Source organism: Dasypus novemcinctus, chromosome 8, assembly GCF_030445035.2.
Source record: "Dasypus novemcinctus isolate mDasNov1 chromosome 8, mDasNov1.1.hap2, whole genome shotgun sequence".
Lineage (NCBI taxonomy): Eukaryota > Metazoa > Chordata > Mammalia > Cingulata > Dasypodidae > Dasypus > Dasypus novemcinctus.
The window spans coordinates 104,555,785-104,563,415 of record NC_080680.1 but is presented as its reverse complement, the minus strand read 5'-3'; the positions used below and the strand labels follow the sequence as shown (position 1 = coordinate 104,563,415).

At 35.8% G+C, this 7,631-nt stretch overlaps 1 long non-coding RNA gene across 1 annotated transcript; it reads left to right on the top strand.

The window, feature by feature from the left end:
- Window positions 1-1,172: 1,172 nt before the first annotated feature.
- Window positions 1,173-1,841, top strand: LOC131279624 (uncharacterized). The gene is made up of 2 exons (XR_009187022.1): window positions 1,173-1,367; window positions 1,517-1,841. It is a non-coding gene; the product is annotated as an uncharacterized lncRNA (long non-coding RNA).
- The last annotated feature ends 5,790 nt before the right edge of the window (window positions 1,842-7,631 follow it).

Sequence of the window (7,631 nt, the reverse complement as noted above, 5' to 3'; positions counted from 1 at the left end):
TGAATATATTAATGGCCAAAAAACATATATAAAAGTGCACCAAGACATGGACGGATATTTCATGAAAGAAGAAACACAAATGACCAATAAACATTTGAAAAAATGCTCATTCTCATCAGTAACCAAAAGATCATGTAAAAACCATTTCATACCCTGAAGACTGGAGAAAAGAAAGTCTAAAAATATTAATTCTTGTCAAGGGTGTGGCACAACTGCAATGCTCATATCTTCCTCATGAAATGTATATTGGTCTAAACATTTTGAAAAATAAATTGGCATTAACTACTGAATTGTAAAAATCCTACAACCCAGCAATTATATTCTTAGGAATACAACCTAGAGGAACTCTTGCACATGTTCATCAGAAGATGTCCACAAGAACTTTTCTACCAGCACTAATTTCACTAGCAAAGAACTGGAAACATCTCAAATTCCCATGGAAAGCAAATGAATCACAATGCAAAAAGTAAACACAGGTTGATTTCAAAAACAAAATATTGAGTGAAAGTAGTAATTAATGAAGAAATGCATATCATATGATTCCATTTATATAAAGGTAAAAAAGAGGCATACTAAACAGAGGGATATATTTGTAGAAATAACTAACTATACAGAAAAACAAGGGATATTTAACAGAATTCAGAATACTGGCCCAACTCTGGAGATTGGGAGCTGGATGATGGAATGAGTATACTTGGGAAGGGCACATGATCAGCTCCAAAGGTCTAGAGTGTTCTCTTTCTTAAGATGGGTGGAGTAAACATCACTCATTGTTTTATTTGCATTCTTTACTCTCTCTCTCTCTCCTATCTGTATAACTATCTATCTACATACACAAGATATATTTTGCATATAAAATACAGAATATCTCAAAAGAAAAACTAAGCAAAAATTTGCCAAGAGCTTACCAGCAAATAGAAAACCAGGTAGAAGAAAAATCTACAGAGGTTAGCATGGACGAAGGCACCAGTATGTGAAAAGCAGCTATATATGCCTATATGTACTTTTGAAGAACGACACCTAAAACAACTGTATGTTCTTGAGGTTCCAGAAAGTTTCAGAGTCAACTGAAAAGTAGGTGAAACTATGGTTGCTTGGATACATGATCATTGTGGTGTAGTGAATTGAGTTTAGTTGCCTCATCTTGTTTTCCCTTTCCCAGATACCTAGGCGTTTGTTAGGCCCAATCTGCATTTTGCTCTCAGGAGAAAAGGAACATCCCAAGAGAGTTGGAAGTGGGCTGAGGCTCCAGGAGCCATAGATTTTTGGAAGAAGAACATGGAACAAGATGAAGAGGGCCTTGGTCAGGCTGACCTTAATACTGTGTCAGAGTGCTTACTACAATGCCTGGCCCACATCTATACTCAGTAAGTATTTGGAGAATGAATGGAGCCTTTGACAATAAGGAGTCATGGGAACATATCTCTTTTGTTAATGCTATCTCAGTCTCTTCTTTTTTTGGTTATCCTCACCGTGGCTAGAGAAACCATAACTTTTTTCCCCTTTTCTTTTTCAGTAGCTTGTAAGGGTGGGAAGACGTGCAGCGGTCCAAGACAAACTGTGAATGGGCTTGATTTCCAATGGTCTTTGCAGAGTGATGACAGATCTCTGACACGAGAGCAAGATTGAAGAAGCTGCCAGCTGAGGCCAGAAGCCAGCCTTCTTTTCTGATGAAATCTCCATAGTTGGTGGCAGATCAGATGCCGCTGCAAGCAGACTCTGCACTCTCCTCCCACCTCTTTACCCATCACTTCTCCAGCTCACATCTCCTTCCACCACTTTCCCGATTACTCTCATTTGCTTAAGCTTCTTAAATGAACCTTGTATGTCTCTTTGCTTTAGTTAATTTCTTCTTGTACTCTTTGTAGCATTATTTATCTTCTCCATCTGAAGGATACTGGGAGCAAGAATGAGGCAACGTGGCTTGATTATAAATCTCATGCTTTTGAGAGTTTGAGTTCCCACGCATAGTGTAATTATTTTCTGGATTAATTCTCTTTTTTGAATTTTATTGTAAACTTTAAAAATAAATATATAATTAAGCTCATTATGAATGAAATCTAGAGAGACACTGAAGAGAAAAATGAGAAAAATCATAATCATTTGTCACATTAAGAAATAATAGATGTTTTGTACATATCAGGGAATACTATTCTAGTTCAGAGTTTTCTTTTTTATATACTTAGAGAAGTTGTAGGTTTCCAAAAAAAATCATGCAGAAATAAAAAATTTCCATTATACCCCACACCCAAACTTTTCCCTATTATTGACAATTTACATTAGTGTGGTATTTTTGCTGCAATTGATGAAAAAAAATTACAATTATATTTTATACTATTCATTTTTGTTCATACATTGCAGTCCACTTTTTGCTTTGTATAGTTCCATGTTTTTTAAAAGTTTTATTCTAATAACAAACACACAACTTAAAATTTCCCCTGGTAATCACATTTAAATATATAAGCCAGTGGTGTTAATTACACACACATTACATTCATTTTCAGAATGTTTCTAAACACTAAAACGAACATTCATTTTTAGAATGTTTCCATCACCCCAAAAAGAAACTGTAAAATTTAAGCATTGACTTCCCATTTCCTACCCTCACCCTGGAACCTGGCAGCCTATATTCTAGTTTGACTCTATGAATTTGCTTGAACTGATTTTCAGTGAGATCATGTAATATTTGTCCTTTTTTGTATGGCTTATTTCACTCAACATGATGTCTTCAAAGATTATCCATGTTGTCACATGTGTCAGAACATTTTATGGCTGAATAATATTCCATTTTGTGTGTGCGTGTGTGTATATATATATATCACATTTTAAAAAATCTATTCATTTGTTGATGGACGCCTGGGTTGCTTCCATCTTTTGATGATTGAGAATAAAGCCATTATGAACATCAGCCTGAAAGTATCTGGTTGAGTCCCTGCTTTCAATTCTTTTGGGTATATATCTAGAAGTGGGATGGCCAGCCGATATGGTAGTTCTATATTTAGCTTTCTGAGGAACACGAAACCATCTTCCACAGTGGCTGTGTTGTAGAATTTGAGAGAGGTTCAATTATTTGTTTATAGAGAGGCCAGGACTCGGGAATGATTTTGAGAAGGAAAAATGGTTTATTGACAGCCGGCTGGACTCGGGAGCTTTCTGTTTGAATCCCGAGCCCCGAACAAGATTTTCAAATTTCTTTTATACAGAGAGGAAAGGCCAAATGGTCCCTTTGTTTCAGTTCTCAATAGGCTTGAATTAGCATATATATTTTCCACATCTTAGGTAAGCCTTTAGCATGGACTCCAGACATTCTAGATAAGCTTTTAGCATATTTTGTTTGCATTTCCCCTAAATACTTAAAGTTTATAGACCTTGCATTGTTAAACTGTTTCCTGGGACTGGAGTCGTTGCCATTGTCACTAAGGTCAGGACTGCAGCCTCTTACTGTTCCACACCCACAAGTCAAACAGCTTAGGTTATCTCTGAAGAGACAAAGAGCCTCCCACCCATAGCCTACATCAGCTGCACCATTTTGCATTGCCACCAGCAATGAATGAGCAACACTATTTCTCCATATCCTCTCTAACACTTGTAACTTTGTTTGTTTTTTAATAGTAGTCATTCTAGTGGGTGTGAAATATCATTGTGGTTTTGAATTGCATTTATCTAATGGCTAACCGATACTGAGCATCTTTTCATGTGCTAATTGGCAATTCACATATTTTCTTTGGAGAACTGTCTATTCAAGTCTTTTGCCCATTTTAAATTGGGTTGTTTGTCTTTTTCTTGTTGAGTTGTAGGATTTCTTTATAGATTCTGGATACTAAACACTTACCAATTAAGGGTTTAATAATTGGAATTATTCCAATTATTTCTTCCTATCCTGTAGACCATCTTTTTACTTTCATGATGAAGTTTTTTGGTGCACAAAAGTGTTTCCTTTTCTTGAAGAACCATTTTATTTTTAAAGATTTATTTTATTTATTTCTCTCCCCTTCACCCTCTTGTCTGCTTTCTGTGTCCATTTGCTCTGTACTCTTCTGCATACGATTGCATTATCAGGCAGCACTGGGAAACTGTGTCTCTTTTTTGTTGTGTCCTTTTGCTGCATCAGCTCTGTGTGTGTGTGTGGTGCCACTCCTGGGTGAGCTGCACTTTTTTCGCACAGGTTGGCTCTCCTTGCAGGACACACCCCTTGCGTGTGGGGCACCCCTATGCAGGGGTGTCCCTGTGTGGCACAGCACTCCTTGTGTGTGGCAGAACTGCACATGGGCCAGCTGACCACATGGGTCAGGAGGCCATGGGGACTGAATCCTGGACCCTCCATATGGTAGATGGATACTCTATCAGTTGAGCCACATCTGCTTCCCTGAAGTACCCTTTATCTAATTTTTTTTATTTTGTTGTTCATGCTTTTAGGGCAAATTCCAAGAAACCATTGCCTGACCAAGGTCCCAAAGATGCTTCACTAATTTTCTTCTAGGAGTTTTAGGGTTTTGCTTCTTATTTTTAAGATTTTGCTCCATTGTGAGTTAATTGCTATATATTGTGTGAGGTAAAGATCCACTGTTTTAGTTTGCTATATCAGAAATTGCCTGGCTTTTATAACAGGAATTTATTAGGTTAAAAGCTTCCTAATATCCAAACCAAGGCATCAACAGAGATGCTGTCTCACTGCTGGCAATCTTAGACTCCTGTCACATGGCAAGACACAATGGTGGTACAATCCAGTTTGAGTCTCTGCCTTCTCCTTCAGGCCCACTTTCTCCCTGAGCTCAGCTATGGGCAATCAAACACATGCCAGGACACAGTATTGTTCTCCTTCTCTCTTCTGTCTCCTCCAGGCCTCATTAATAATTCTTCTTTGGGCTGCTCCATCTGTGGTTTTTCTCTTTCCTGGGTTCCTTCTTTCTATTTCTGTAGCTTTTACCTGTGTGTCTCTGTATGTTTCTGCCATTTATATAGGACTACAGCAAGAGGACCAAGACCCACTCTGAGTCACACCTCACTGAAGTGACCAATCAAATTTCCCCAACTGAATCCAATCCAATCAAAAGCTCCCTTACCCACAGCTTTAAGGACATGATCTGTTCTGAGATCCACAAAATGCTTCAAACTATACATCCATTTTCATTATTTTGCATATGAATATCTAGTTTTTTCAGCACCATTTGCTAAAGAAAATATTCTTTCCCCTTTGAGTAGATTTGGCCCCCTTCTCAAATAACAAATGGCCATAGATATGAAGTTTATGAACTTTTAATTCAACTCCTTTGTTATATAGGTCTGTCCTCATGCAAATACCTAGTTATTTGGTTACTATAGCTTTGCACTAAGTTTAAGATTGAGAAATGTGAGTTCTCCAACTTCATTCTTCTTTTACAAATTGTTTTGGCTACTTGGGGCTCCATATTATTGCATATAAATTTAATGAATGCTCTTTTGCATTTCTGCAAAGAAGACTGTTGAAATTCTCATTGGGATTGTTTTAATTCTATAAAACTTTGAGTAAAATTGGTGGCACATTAACAATAAAAGTATTCTAATCCACAAACATTGAATGTCCTTCTATTCCTTAAGGTCTTCTTTGATTTCTTTTAGCAATGTTTTGCAGTTTTCTGTGTATAAGACCTTTACTTCCTTGGTTAGGTTTATTCCTAGATATTGGATTCTTTTAGTTGCTGTGTTAAAGAAATTTTTTTCTTGATTTCCTCTTCACATTGTTCATTATTAGTAATATAGAAACACTACTGATTTTTGCATGTTGATCTTGTAGCCCACCACTTTGCTGAGTTCATTTATTTACTCCAGTAGCTCCGTTGCGGATTTTTTCAGGATTTTATATAAATAGGATCATGTCTTCTGCAAATAGGGAAAGTTTTACTTCTTCCTTTCCAATCTGGATGCCTTTTATTTCTTTTTTTTTTTTTTTTTCTTTCATATTTTCTCTGGCTAGAATTTCCAGTACAACAATGAAAAACAGTAGCTACAGTGGACATCTTTGTCTTATTCCTAATCTTAGTCTTTCATCTTTGGCTGTGATATTAGCTGTGAGTTTTTCATATATGCACTTTATTATTTTGAGAGAGTTTCTATTTCTAGTTTTTTTAGTGCTTTTGTCAAGAAGCAGCTTTTGGTCTGGTCAAATACCTTTTCTGTGCCAATTGAGATGATCAAGGTTTTTCGTTTCTTTGTTTCATTCTATTAATGTTGTATATTATATTAATTGACATTTTATGTTGAAGCACCCTTGCATACCTGAGAGAAATCCTACTTGATGATGGTGTATGATTATTTTAATGTGCTGTTGGATTTAGTTTGCTAGTATTTTGATGAGAATTTTTGGATCTACATTCATAAGGAGTATTTGTAGTTTCATTTTCTCCAGGTATCTTTATCTGGTTTTGGTACTAGGGTGAAACTGGCATCTAAGAATGAGGTAGGAAATATTTCCTACTCTTCAATATTTTGGAAGAGTTTGAGAAGATTGGAATGTTTGTAAAATTCACCAGTGAAGCAATCTGGTCCTAGATTTTCTTTTCTTAGGGGGTTTTAGATTACTGATTCAATATTTTTATTAATCATTTGAGATTTTCTCTTTCTTCTTCTTTTTTGTTAGGAGGTGCCAGGGATCGAACCCAGGACCTCATACATGGGAAGTAGGTGCTCAACCACATGAGCTACATCTGCCATATGCTCTCTTCTATTTCTTCTTGAGTCCTTGTAGGTAGTTTGCATGTTTCAAGGAGTTTTTCCACATCATTTAAGTTATTTAATTTACTGCCAAATAGTTGTTCATAGTATCCTCCTATAATCCTTCTTTTTTTTCCTGTGGGGTCAGTAATAATCTTCTTTCTTTCATTTCTGATTTTCCTTATTTGCATCCTCTCTTTCTCTCTGTTTTTGGAGAGATAGGTGTCAGTCTAGCTAAAATTTTGTTGAATTTATTGATTTATATTCGAGAAACAACTTTTTTTCTTGTTGATTCTGTTTTTTTATCTATACCATTTATCTCTGCTCTAGTCTTTATTATTTCCTTCTTTCTACTCACTTTTTGTTTAGTTTGCTCTTTTTTCTACATTCTCCGGTTGTGAGGATAGGTATCTGATTTGAGATTTTTCTTCTTTTTTAATGTATCTACGGTTATAAAATTCTCTCTCAGCACAATCTAGACTGTACCCCATAAATTTTAGTATGCTATGTTTGTTTTTCATTTTCCTCAAGATATTTCCTTATTTTCCTTGTGATTTCTTCTTTGACCCATTGGTTGTTGGAGTGTGTTGTTTAATCTCCACATATTTGTGATTTTTCCAATGCTTCTTCTGTTATTGATTTCTAGTTTATTTCCATTTGTTCAAAGAAGATACATTTTAGGATTTCAATATTTTTCAATTTCTTATGACTTGTTTTGTGGCCTAGAATATGTTCTATCTTGGAGAATGACCTGTGTGCACTAGAGAGCAATGTATATTCCACTGCTTTTGGGTGAAGTGTTTTATATATGCCATTTAGGCCTTATTGATTTAGAATATCTTTCAAGTCTTCTATTTCCTTACTGATTTTCTGCCTAGATGTTCTATTATTGAAAATAGTATATTGAAATCTCATAATATTAACATAGAACCTTCAATTTC